The following is a 12917-nucleotide window of genomic DNA, read 5'->3' as shown; positions in this document are numbered from 1 at the left end:
ACACAGTCCCTGTATCAGAAAGTTACACTTGTCCCCCGGGGGCCTGTTGCCTGAGCTCTCCACCCTGCCAGAAAGGTAGTAATAATGGACATGGGTACCAGAAGCGAATACTGAGAGTTGCATTAGCTTTGTATCTATTACGCAGACCTTTTACTAAAGCAAGGATACGATCTGATCCGTGTTATTTGCATAATGAAAAGAGAAAACTCTAGCCTGGCATTCAAAGCTCCCCACATATTTTCCAGCTCTCCCATTACTCTTCCACATGAACTTTCCTCTACTTCCAAACTCGTGTCTAAACCAGTCTTGAGTTTGCAAACCACAGCCCTGCATCAGATGGTCTGTGCCTTTCCCTCCTGACCTGATTTCGCCCCCTTCCTCAAGCCTTCCAGTTTTAGACTGTCCTGCACGGCACCACGGCCCCGCTCCCTGGAAGCCTCCCACAATCTCTCCACTCTCACAACCATTGCCCTTTTGCTGCTGGTCATCAGGGCTCCAGTTCTGGCTATGACAGCCCTGTGTCATTCACCCCTGCTTTCTGTGAGCTGCCTCGGGGAGGAGATGCTTTCATGCTCACTGCTCTCATTCATTTGCCCTGACTTTTGCTACCGAGACTTCACATAAGGTGGAGTGACCATGGCAGTGGGCAGTCAGAATTTCAGCTTCCAAAGATGCCCATTAAGATACTGTCTCCAGAAATGTGCTACCTATAAACCAAGACACTTGAATGATTCATCTGGCTACTAGATGATTCCTTCCTGGTAATATCTTTGATACTGTGGCCTTTAAGACATCCCTTCAATGCTTCATTATTACTTTTCACTTTTTTAGTACTTAGGACCCTACAGTTTCTTTTGAGCATGGACATTTCCAGCCTCCTCCCTGTGAGTGACTCTCCTAAACCCATAACCATCTTGTTAAATAAGCAGGAGCTGCAGTCTTGGGGGGCCATCTCCACGTGTCTGCTTTCTTCCCGTTTGTGGAAGGCTGAGAAAGGAATGGGTTCTGCAGATGGCACAGGTGTCAGAAAACAAACCCAATTTACTGGTTTCTTTGGGATTATTTTGTCTAGAAGTTACCAAAGTACACACAGCTCTGCCCACTGTCCATCCCAGAAGAGACAGCATGGAGTAGACCAAAGGGAACAATATGGAGGAGGAAAGGGGGCTGTGGCAACAGAAACGCTGAACTCAGGGAACTAAGCCCCCGCCTGTGGCTGCTGCGGGTTGGATTTAATAATTGTGTTCTGAGCAGCATTTACACTGGCATTTAGATGAGTCTAGAATGTGAATTCCTGCAGAGGAGGCAGCCAGCACAATCCTGCTTTGTTCCAGTTCTTTGAGGACTAAGGAAATAATTTTTTTAAAGACAATACTCCTCCTCCCTGGGCTGTCACTTGTTTGTTTGTTCCAAGTACTACTCAGTAATGGCCCAGTAACTCTTTGGTCTCTGTCACTTGTGTTTAAACTACCCCAAGCAGGGATTGGTAGAAGGGAGAGGTTGGATTATAGCAAGGATGGTGACATGTTACTTCTACCATTCCATGTATGTTGTATATTCAGAAAGAGTCATGGGCCAGGGCCTCTTGTCTGTTTGTTCTGTTACTCATGCACCCAGAACACTTTTGTCGGGCCTTGGTTCTGTATCCAGGACCATCCTGGGAACAATTTGGGTAGAAGAAGTAGAAGACATGGTTCTTACTTTAAGAAGCTGTACTCATTTTCTCCGTTTTTCTGTATTATTGTTTATGTACCTGTGATAGGTCATGCCCCAGGAGACTCATCAGGTCCCCTATGATTCACTGATCTTTACAAGGTCAAATTGACCAACTGTGGGGGAAGAATGAAAGCACACCCCTGTCCTCTCTGTGGGAGGGGCCTAAAGGAGGAGATAGGTTCAGGGATTCTAAAGCTATTGGAGGGCATGACATTTGACCTTGGGTGCTTCTGGTTCAATGGTAAATATAACATACATCATTGTTATTATTTATGGTCACTGATCCCACATACAGACTCCATTTTTCTCTGACTAGAAACTAGGCCATGGACATTATAGATAGTGATCGGCTCCACATCAAACCATTCCTGAGTTTTTTTCATCTGCTAGGGGCAGAATTTGGCAAAGGGCTGCCAGGGGGTAGAGTCTACCAGGAAAAACTGATGATAGTAACAGAAGAACTATGAGTATCCAAGGGGCCTCTCCCTTTGCAAGGATGCTCCTCTCTGAAGGGTCTGATCACCTGGAGCTTGTTAGAAATGCTCCAGGCAGTGTCTCCTCTCAATCGTCTGTGTTTCAGCAAGGTCACACAGGTGCTGATTCACTGGAGTCTGGAGGTGATGATAGCTGACAGGGAGGTAAGCCTGGTTTATGCCAGGAAATCAAAGAGACCTCTCCATGGAAGTGACTTCTAAGCTGAGATATGATGACTGAGTAGGGAGTAGCTGGAACAATGGTGACAGGTGGAGGGTGGGGTGTAGAGAATCCCAGGAAACTCTACTATTCCGCACTGAAGGTGCGTATGGGAAAACTTCCCAGTAGGTCCAAATTCTTAAAAGTTCCGCTCCTTCCCAACTCTCCCAACTTAGGACCATTCCTTTAACACATGGCCTTGGGAGAACATTCCAGACCCAAATTATAGCACTTGGCTTGAGAGTTATCTCCCTAGTGTGTGTGTCAGGGACAGGTGTGGCATCAATGCTCCTCTTGAACCATGACTTGCCTGCGTGGTCCTCGTCTTCACTTGTTAACATGTCCTGTGGAAGGAGTTGCTGCGATCCCATAGGGAATTAAAGCGACCATCTCATGAAGCCAAGTGCCTTCTGTGCTTAGGACAGTGTCTTGGGCCTCTTTCAGGTGGTCTCCCGAGCTCTCCTGTCCATCAGCTTGTGATTTTCCCCCATCCAGTTTCATGTAAAGCAGGAGCTCATCCTTCACTGGACTCTTCCTTCCAGGTTCCATCTCAGGACCCAGGCTGGTGAGACGGCTCACCTGTTGTCCTAACTTCCTAGAGAGAGCATGCAGAAACCGAAACATGTCTCTGGCCTGGTGCAGTAGTTGGGATTTTGCCATATTTGTCATGAAACTAGGTTTAAGCATGATATAAAGAGGGTGGGCCTGGGGGACCGTCCCGTCTGGGTTTGAGTTTGGGCTCTGCCACCTTGCTGCGAGCAGCCTTTTGTTTCTCATGTGTAAAATCCGGATAATAATGTGTCTGTCGTGGAACACTGGAAGGATTAAGAGGGATGGTTGTAGTGGAGTGGATGTCTCTTCATTCTCCATTGTTTCTGCCTTCGTTGCTGAATCATAGTTTGTGAGAGATGAAGTAAAACTTTTTCCTAGATGATTTCATGCTTGGAAATGTATAAGAAGTCCTGTGATTCTTTATCCTCTTTTAGCACTTGGTTTCATCAAATTTAGTAGTGTTGCAAATTGAACAAATGCACAGTGGTCTTGATTTGCAGTTTTCAGGTCACCAGTGTTTGTTGCCATAGCTATCTTTCTGTTTGTATCCTGCTTGTATTCTTATCAGATTGCTTATTATTAGTTTATTAAGGTAATACTAACTGAACTGTACATTTCTTGGTAGTACTCCATTATCAGGTATGTAAATGTCCAGTCTTTTCTCCCAGGGTTGTCTTTTCATGTACCTTAAGGGTTTTTCTATGTCCAGTTTGAGTAATAATTTGTACAGAATGAGATTCGCCTTCGTGAGGTGTACAGTCCTGACTTTTGCCATATACACACAGCTTTGTCACCACCACTATAATCAACATACAGAACATTTTCATCATGGCAAGAAGTTCTCATATATCACCTTTTGGTTATCCTCTCTCCCAATATCAGCTTCTAGTAACCACTGATCTCTGCTGTGTTTCTGGAGTTGCCTTTTTCTTTTTATTATTGTTGTTGTTCTGCTGGCCCAAAGGCTTGAACTCAGGGCCTGGGCGCTGTCCCTGAGTGTTTTCTGTTCAAAGCTAGCCCTCTACTGCTTGAGCCAAAAGTCTAACTCCTAGAGTTACCTAAAAATTAAATATCTCTGGCACCATACAGTCTGTAGCCTGAGTCATTTCCTGTACATAATGCATTTAAGATGCCTCTAACTAGCTGCATCTGTCATCAGACATTCTACTGAATTTTTTTTTGTTTTTTGGCCAGTCCTAGGCCGTGAACTCAGGGCCTGAGCACTGTCCCTGGCTTCTTTTTTGCTCAAGGCTAGCACTCTGCCACTTGAGCCACAGCGCCACTTCTGGCCATTTTTTTGTATATGTGGTGCTGAGGAATCGAACCCAGGGCCTCATGTATACAAGGCAAGCACTCTTGCCACTAGGCCATATTCCCAGCCCGACATTCTACTGAATTATATTCCATTGTATTATGTCTGACATTTTGTTTGTCCGCTCACCATCGACAGACATTGCTTATAGGTTTTGGTGATTATGAATAAACCTGCTACTAACACTTCCATGCAGCATTTTGTGTAGACATACATTTTCATTTGTCTTGGGCAAATACTTACCTATATAGCTAAGTCATTTGGTAACTCTATGTTTAGCCATCCATGAAACTGCCAAGATGTTCTCCATTGTCTATTCCCACCAACATGTGTGGGAGTTCCAGTTGCTTCACATTTTTACTGGGTAGGATTAAGTACTACATGGTTTTGTTTGTTGGTGGCTTAAGCTGTTTTAACAGGTGCATGAGGGAATCTTGATGTGATTTTAGGCTTCATTTCCTTCATCTTGTGTGCTTCTTTGACATATTATTTAATGAAGTATCTGTTTAGATCTTTTGTTTGCTTGGGTTTTGGGTGTTGTTGGTTTTTTTTTTTTTTTTTAATTATTATTGTTTTCCTGTCATTTGGCTGGGAATTCTTTATGTAGTCTCAGGGCAGTCCTTTATGTTTTCAAATATTTACTCCTAATCTGCAACTTGTCTTTTGACTGTCTTAGCTGTGGCCTTGGACTAGTTGTCCTTGGCTCTACCATTTTGAGCAGACCTTCCTCCCCTTCCACCCTTGTAGCAGGCCAGGTCCCGAAAATATCAGTTCTCCACATTGTTTACTGTCGTGTTTGGCTTGGATTGATTTGTTCAGACTGTGGAGGAGAGTGCTCACCTCTGTCTTGAACTTTCCAGAGAAAAATTTCCCATCTTTCTTGCATTTAGAGACACTTCTTCTGCTTGTTAATGGCTTTGGGATGCAGGCCGCCTGGGCTGAATGACCGGTGTCCTGTTCTAATTTAGCTGTTTTGTTTTGTTTTTCACATTTGCAATGTGAAGTCTACTAAGTTACCAAGTTACTACTGAGCATTTAAAATGCTGCTCTCATTGGACCACTTATTCTAAAGAAATTAGCTTTTAAATGCACCTGGGGTATTTAGTTTTTACAGTTTATAATCTGTATTAATACAGTCCATAATGAGAATATAATTTAGAAATATTTCCATAGAGTTTGTATTTCATTATGTAGTGGTAGATTTTTTTTCCTAATTTGTTTTTGTACTTAATAACATTAAATTGATTCAATCAAGAGAAAGAAATTTGATTCAGAAATTGAAAAGATGATGTTATTGCTTACAGATGATATAATTACACGGAAAACACAAAAGAAATCAAATGCATAGTAATGATAATTAAACATTTTTTTCAGACAACTGTTGGTTCACATGTACTTGTAGGGGCTGGGAATATGGCCTAGTGGTAAAGTGTTCGTCTCGTATACATGAAGCCCTGGGTTCGATTCCTCAGCACCACATATATAGAAAAAGCCAGAGGTGGCACTGTGGCTCAAGTGGTAGAGTACTAGCCTTGAGCAAAAAGAAGCCAGGGACAGTGCTCAGGCCCTGAATCCAAGCCCCAGGACTGGCAAAAAACAAAAAAACACCAAAATAAAACATGTTCTTGTGGTAAATAACATGGACACTTTCTCCTACTGGTAACCAGGATTGCAGTATGTAACAATGGTTGACTAGAAGCCAAGTGGAACTTGGGGAGGAAGAGGGCAGGGTTGAGAGGAATAAATAAATAAACATACAATTGTACTGTATTTCCTTTCATATCTATCTTTCGTGAGAAAGGATAAAGTAATTAAAAAAATAAGTAATACAAAATATTTTACATACTTAAGAATTCTGAAGCCAGATGCTGGTGGCTCACACCTATAATCCTAGCTACTCAGGAGGCTGAGATTTGAGGATTATGGTTCAAAGCCAGCCTGGGCAGAAAAGTCTGTGAGACTCTTACCTCCAATAAACTACTCAGAAAAAGCTGGAAGTAGCACCATGGCTCAAGTGGTAAAGCACTAGCCTTGAGCAAAAGAAGCTCAGGGACAGAACCAGGCCCTGAGTTCAAGCCCTCGGACTAGCCAAAAAAGAAAAAGAAAAAAGAATTCTGGGCTGGGGATATGGCCTAGTGGCAAGAGCGCTTGCCTTGTATACATGAAGCCCTGGGTTCGATTCCCCAGTACCACATATACAGAAAATGGCCAGAAGTGGCGCTGTGACTCAAGTGGCAGAGTGCTAGCCTTGAGCAAAAAGAAGCCAGGGACAGTGCTCAGGCCCTGAGTTCAAGGCCCAGGACTGGCAAAAAGAAAAAATAATTCTGAAGCTAGAGACATGGGTAGAGACATTTGTTCCCTGAGCATAGACAAAATACCAAGGGGAAGGATGGGATGTGTATGAAACCAGTGCCTGGAGAATCTTGATCTGGTTCCCGAGACTTATGGAATCCTGGTATTCCATCATAAGAAAGTGCTAGAGTTTCCTTAAGGCCTGCTTTCTTTCTGTGGTCCAGGTATGGACATTCAGAGTATAGACATTTGCTGAGAAAGATGTGTAAACCATCTCTGGCAGACATGAAAGTATGGAAACAGGGAGAGAGCTACTCTGGAGCTGGACAACCCCACCTGTCCCTTCCTGTCACCGCCTGACATGCCCGGTCCTCTTCTTGCCCTTACCGTGCCCTCCCCCAGCCCAGTCCTCATGCAGAGGAACCGCACTGGCATCTGCTGCTCAGATACCTTTTCTGCCTTCTGGAATCTGGGTGCAGTGCCTGGTGTACCCAGCAAGCCAGCCACAGTCTCCACCTGTCTGTGACCCAGAGCTGTTCTTCTTGCAACCTGAAGGATATCAGGTGTCCTCTTGGTCCCTGCTCTTCCTCGAGTATCAGATGTCCTTCTTGGAGCCCTCCTGTCCCTGAGTCAGATGGAAGGCCTCTTCCCTGGATTCTCGCTTCTCATTTAACCCTCATGTCCTGTGAATGATGTAACAGCATTAGTGGTGACTGTATTCTTGCTCACTTTTGAGGAGGCTCTGTCCATCTATCTTCAAATCACAGCTATCATTTGATCCTCACAGCAGTCCTGCAGGGCAGATCCAATCTGCCGTTTTCAAATGGCAGTAAAATATTTGTACAAGGATTGGTTTTCCCAAGCCTTTCACCAGTGGCTCGTGCCTGTTAGTAATCCTAACTACTTAGGGGGGCTGAGAGCAGGAGGACTGTGGTTGGAGGGCAAGCCCAGGCAGACAAGTGCAGAAGACTCCTCAGCCCATACCGGGCCTCTCACCTAGCTTCGTGGGAGGTTGAGATCGAGAGGTTCATGGTTCCAGTCTAGCCCTGGGCAGAAAAGCTTGCAAGGCTCTGTCTCAGGAGAAGTTGAGGTAGTGGTGCACCTCTGTGATCTCAGCCATGAGAGGAAGCAAAGCAATAGGTATATCTCAATCTGGTATGCACCCAGCCAGGAAGCAAGACCCTATCTCTAACTGCTTAAGGATGGGGGGCCTTGCTCAGGCCTGTCTACTAAGTTCAAGGGCCTGGATCTAAACCCCAGTGCCACCAAAAATTTAATTATAATAACCAGTGCAAGAAGGGCCAGAGGTGTAGCTCAGGGGAAGAGCATCTGTCAAGCAAACCTAACTGAGTTTGAACCTCTGTAATGCCAGAAAGGAAAAAAAATTCATTTTCCAAGTACTTTCTTAGACATTATTTCATTGCAGCCTCTGACATCTTCCTATAAGTGAGGAAGAGTCATTGACTCACTTATACTAACGAGAATACTGAAGAGCCAGCTGTGAAGTACTGGTCTCTGGGATAGGTCCTATATGTTTGAGTCCTGTCTTGGTGGATTTTTACACTAACTCCTCAGCTGTAAAATGTGAATAATAGCATCCATATCATCTAGACAGCTGTTAGGATAATAATAATAATAATAAACGACTATGGTTCAAAATAATTTTACCTATTCACATTCTAATGATTTCCTATTCCATGACCTGTTCTGTCATTTAAAAAACAACAACAAAATAAAACTTGTTTTGGCAATGTTTCACAAAAGAGAGGATAATGCAGTGTACCCATCAACCACACAAGGAAGAAGATTAACAGCGAGTGTAGATTGGGTCTTAAATATTAGCATGGGTTCCCAGATTTAGAGGATTCCGTTCTAGTTCATTCTGTCACAGTATACTTCACTGCTGCTTGCCGTGGCCAGGGAACTCTCCCAGCTTGGCTTCTGAGTCCCCCTGGCCTGACATTAGCAGTCTTTGACGCTGCGTTTGCTGTTTTGGCTTGAGATGTACTGGACTCGTGTTGTACATGATCGAGTGCTGCTTCAAATTCGGAATCAGCCATTTGTCCAAGGAGGAGGACATCCCGTGCTGGGATGCACATTTGTGCTAGGGTGGTCGTTGTGTCTAAGCCTGTTAGCAGCTAGGAGGTGGGTGTGTGCGCACACAGGTGTGGCGTTCACATGGATGTGACCAGTTCCCATCAGGACTTCAGAATCTTCCCCTAGTTCATCAATCAGAAAATCTCAGCAACGTTATGGTTTATTCATCTCACAATGAATATGTGAAAGTCTTAGGTTAATAATGATATCATGCAATAGTGCCTTCAGTAATACAATCGTTGGGAACAGTTCAGCATTTCTTGGAGGGGACGAGTATAGTACCCTTCAAAGTTAAAACTAAATACACTTTTTTCTATTATTCTTTTCTTCTTTCTTTCTCTCACTCTCTCTCTTTTTGTGCCAGACCTGGGGCTTGAACTCAGGGCCTGACCTCAGGGCCTAGGCGCTGTCCATGAGATTGTTTTTCTCAAAGCTGGTGCTCTACCACTTTGAGCCACAGCTCCACCTTTGGCTTCAAACTGCTCTTCAGAGCTCAGCTTTACTGAGTAGCTAGGACTACAGGTGAGAGCCACTGGCACTTGGCCCTATCATTCTTTTCAAACTTAGTAACCCTGGAGAACACAGCATAGACAGATAGGATGTATTCCAAATAAATTCCTAGGGGCTGGGAATATGGCCTAGTGGCAAGAGTGCTTGCCTTGTATACATGAAGCCCCGGGTTCGATTCCCCAGCACCACATATATAGAAAACAGCCAGAAGTGGCGCTATGGCTCAAGTGACAGAGTGCTAGCCTTGAGCAAAAAGAAGCCAGGGACGGTGCTCAGGCCCTGAGGCAAGCTCCAGGGATGGCAAAAAACAAAAACAAACAAACAAAAAACCCAAATAAATCCCTACTATCTGAGTTGAAGAGTAGAGATAGGATTGGGTTTGAGGCCAGCCGGCAAAGAAGTAGATCCTGTTTCAAGAACAAGTCGGGAATGTACCCAGCTAATTGGGAGGCAGAGGTAGGAGGATCTCTATCCAGGGCTGGCCCAGGCAAAAGTATGAGACCCCATCTGAAAAACAAAATAAAAGTCAAGCTCCTAGATCTGGGGACATGCTTAGCAAGCATATGGACCTATGTTCAATCTCCAAAACTACCAATAAAAAGAGTAAATGCATACTTATTTTGATAGATATAGACACTAAGATGAATATTACTATTTCCTGCAGATAGGTTGTAATGCAAAGCTTGTAATTAGATAAGATCTACTATCTGTACTGAGAAAGATTGATTGCTCCAAATAACTAGAGTTGGGGCTTGAACATTTCAAATGCTAGCCGACCTCCCAGAGGTCTTACTGGTCTACTCTGCCCATTCTGCAGATGCAGAAGCTGAGACACATATAAGCAAGTGACCTACTCCACTCCCACCGACAGAACCAACTCAAACGGAAAATCCCTGCCTTCTGACCCTGAAGTCAAGTCTCCCTTCCATGTGTTATGGATTTATGGCGAACTTGGTTTGCTTATCTGTGATAGGGAAGAAAAGTAGTCGTTCTCCTAAGGAAGTTACGAAATTAGTGAGATAATTATGGGTAAGTTCTCCCTTGGGTTATAGGAGAGATTCTTTGAGATTCAGCTTAACTCCTTCAGGGGAATCAGCAATTAGACTGTGGCATCGAGGCACTAGGAAATGGTTTAAGGATAAATAAGACATTACCCCCTCCCCAAAGATCCACACGCCTAAGTACCTTGTCAATGCTCTGAGCTTTGGACAAAGATGCTGCTTAGCTATGCAAAATGACACCTACAAATGAGATGTGGACGAAGATGGAATCTTCCTGGTGAGCGAACCACCAGCTGCAGACCACACAGCCTTCTCCCTCCTCCCCTTTTCCTTGAGTAACCCCAGGGTTCTCCTTTGTGCTTGCTTTCTGACAGGTTGATTGACTTATGTGCAGTTTGGGACGCTGGGGTTGTCCTTCCCTGTGCAGACTGGAGTGCAGCCTCTGTTGGTGTCACAAGGAGGAGGCTGAATGAGGCAGAGGGGGTAAGTAGGGCTCCGGAATGAGATGGGGGTGGGGGCGGGGTGGACATGGGTGCCCTCTGACCCCTCTGTTTGATTGAAGATGGCTTTTTGCCTCTCTTTGCCTCCAAAATCTTCCGGGGGGGGGGGTGGTCTTTACTCCTCCCTCCTCCTTCCCAGATATAGATGCCTGGGTTCTGCCAGGGGCCAGTGCCTCCTTGTCCCCCAGCAGGTGCAGTCAGCCCACATTAGCGACGCCATTGTCCCCACTGTCCACCTTAATTAAAGAGGTGAGAGACAGCTTTGTTAGTGTCCCACAGCCTGGACCTGCATACCCTGGGAGCGTCCTGAGTGACAGCCCTGGCATATGGGGGGGGGCGGGGCACAAGCCCCTCCTCTGGGTGGGTCCGGGGTTCCGGGCCCTGGCAGATGAACACAGTGAGCCGAGAGGCCCACAACACTGCAGCCACGCCCTGTGTGCAGGTCCGCATTGTTCCGTCTGGGTTATTATGTCCCCTGCCCTTGTGGCTCCTGCAGGTAGACAGGGTGGCAGGGGTGGCACCCGAAATGGCAAGAAGTGCTGTTTTGCCAGAGAAGCCATGGACTGGTTATCCCAGGCTGATCCCAGGAAGGCTGCTGGGCTGCTAGGTCCAGCCTGGAAGTCTGGGGCAGAGAAAGGAGTTGTGTTCTGTGGCTGGGCTCCTTTGTGTCTTGCTGCCGCTTCCTCTCCAGGTGTCCCTCTTTCCAGGAAGAGGTGGCCACGGGGCTGAGGAGGCAGGAGGTGGACAGAGAAGGCAGAGTGTGCTGCGGACATGGTTAGGAGATCTGGACAGTAGTCCCCTGAGGAGCTATGCTCGGTTCCCTGCTTTAGACAGGTGTAAACAGGAGTAAGCATCTTATTGTAGAGGTCACATGAAGAGTAGACCTCTGAAGAGCTCTGCCCAGTGGTGGTCAGTAAATTAAGGTTATCATTTTTCACAGCAGTAGCAGCACTGTTAGACTTGTACCAAGCAGTCTCTGTGTGGACCTTGAAAGGGCTATGGCTCATCACAGAACAGGCTTCAGGGGCCACTTGATAGACTGCAAAGCTTTTCGACCCCTGATTTTTACTAAACCGTGTACTTGAGCTAACTACCTGACAGTGAGCGGGGATAGCCTGCTGTTTGCTCTACTGTCCATGGAAGACTCTTCATCACAGAAGCGGTTCACAAGTAGATTTAAATCAGCACAGCCTGCTGTGGGGACTAGATTCCAGATGTGTGACAGAATCAGGGAGTGGTGAGCTCAGCATTGTGTCACCTCGGCCCCCCCACTCTGGGCCTTGTTCATTACCCCTGGCCTCATGACCCTCCTGGGGTACACATATGCTGGGGTGTTCAGCCAGCCCTGTAGCTCCCCAAGGAGCCTGGGGCCTCCCGTATGTGATGATAATGACAGAGACCCGGAAGCCCGCAGAGAGTCCCAACCACAGCTGGTCTAGCCAGCAGGCCCGAGTGCTAGCCAGACTCTCATAGTGTGCCACACAGGTTCATTGTGCTTGGCTGTCTCTCACTGTAGTTCCATGATAAGGCCGGACTGGCACCGGCATTCATTCCCATGTGTAAACTGAGGCTCCCCACCCATCCACAGCTCACAGAATTAGCAGAAGAGCCCCTACAAGAAAGCCGAAGGCTGTCTCTCTTGCTGTGACGGACATCACACTGTCCCCTCCAGACTGCGGCAGCTGGACGTTGTGAGGGTGGATCCCCTAGTAGAGACTGTCAGTCCCAGAGCAACCTAGAAAGGAAAGAGTGCAAATGGGCACATGCATGGCTGTTGAGGAAGTTCCCAGGAGAGGGCTAACCTCGTCCTTCGTGGGGGCAGTCACCATCAGAGTGCTACCCAGGCACTGATTTGCAGCCACCATGTGGCCCTTTCCTCAGCAGCCCTACATAGAGTCCCCTATCACCCCCATTTTACTGAGAAGTCCACAGAGGCTAAGATCTTGCCCAAAGGCCACCCCCCCCCCATCTTAGAAAGTGACCAGGCCTGGATTTCAATCGCAGCAGTCCAGCTTTGAACCTGTACAGCTGACCCTTTAGATTGGAGGCTGTAGTGCTTTTAGGATGGCTTTTTTCCAAGTTGTATCCAAACATTGCATAAACTTTCTGAGCCCATCTCCACCGGGTTCCAGGTGTGGATTTGCCTTGGTAGGTTGGGCTGGGGATGCAGCTCCATCTGGGAAGCCTGGTAAAGAGGGAGCCACCTTTTCTCGTCTCTCCCTTTGTTCTGGGCCGTGGCCATCT

General features: G+C 46.3%; 1 protein-coding gene across 1 annotated transcript in view; it reads left to right on the top strand.

The window, feature by feature from the left end:
* The window catches only part of Nfasc (neurofascin), a 158144-nt gene that overhangs the window by 66251 nt on the left and 78976 nt on the right, over positions 1 to 12917 (top strand). Inside the window, 1 exon segment of the mRNA XM_048357419.1 lies at positions 10548 to 10656. The gene's annotated coding sequence lies outside the window, so the exon portion shown is untranslated.

Source organism: Perognathus longimembris, chromosome 11 (assembly GCF_023159225.1).
Source record: "Perognathus longimembris pacificus isolate PPM17 chromosome 11, ASM2315922v1, whole genome shotgun sequence".
Lineage (NCBI taxonomy): Eukaryota > Metazoa > Chordata > Mammalia > Rodentia > Heteromyidae > Perognathus > Perognathus longimembris.
The sequence above is the reverse complement of the archived record's forward strand: the minus strand, read 5'-3'. Positions and strand labels throughout refer to the sequence as shown.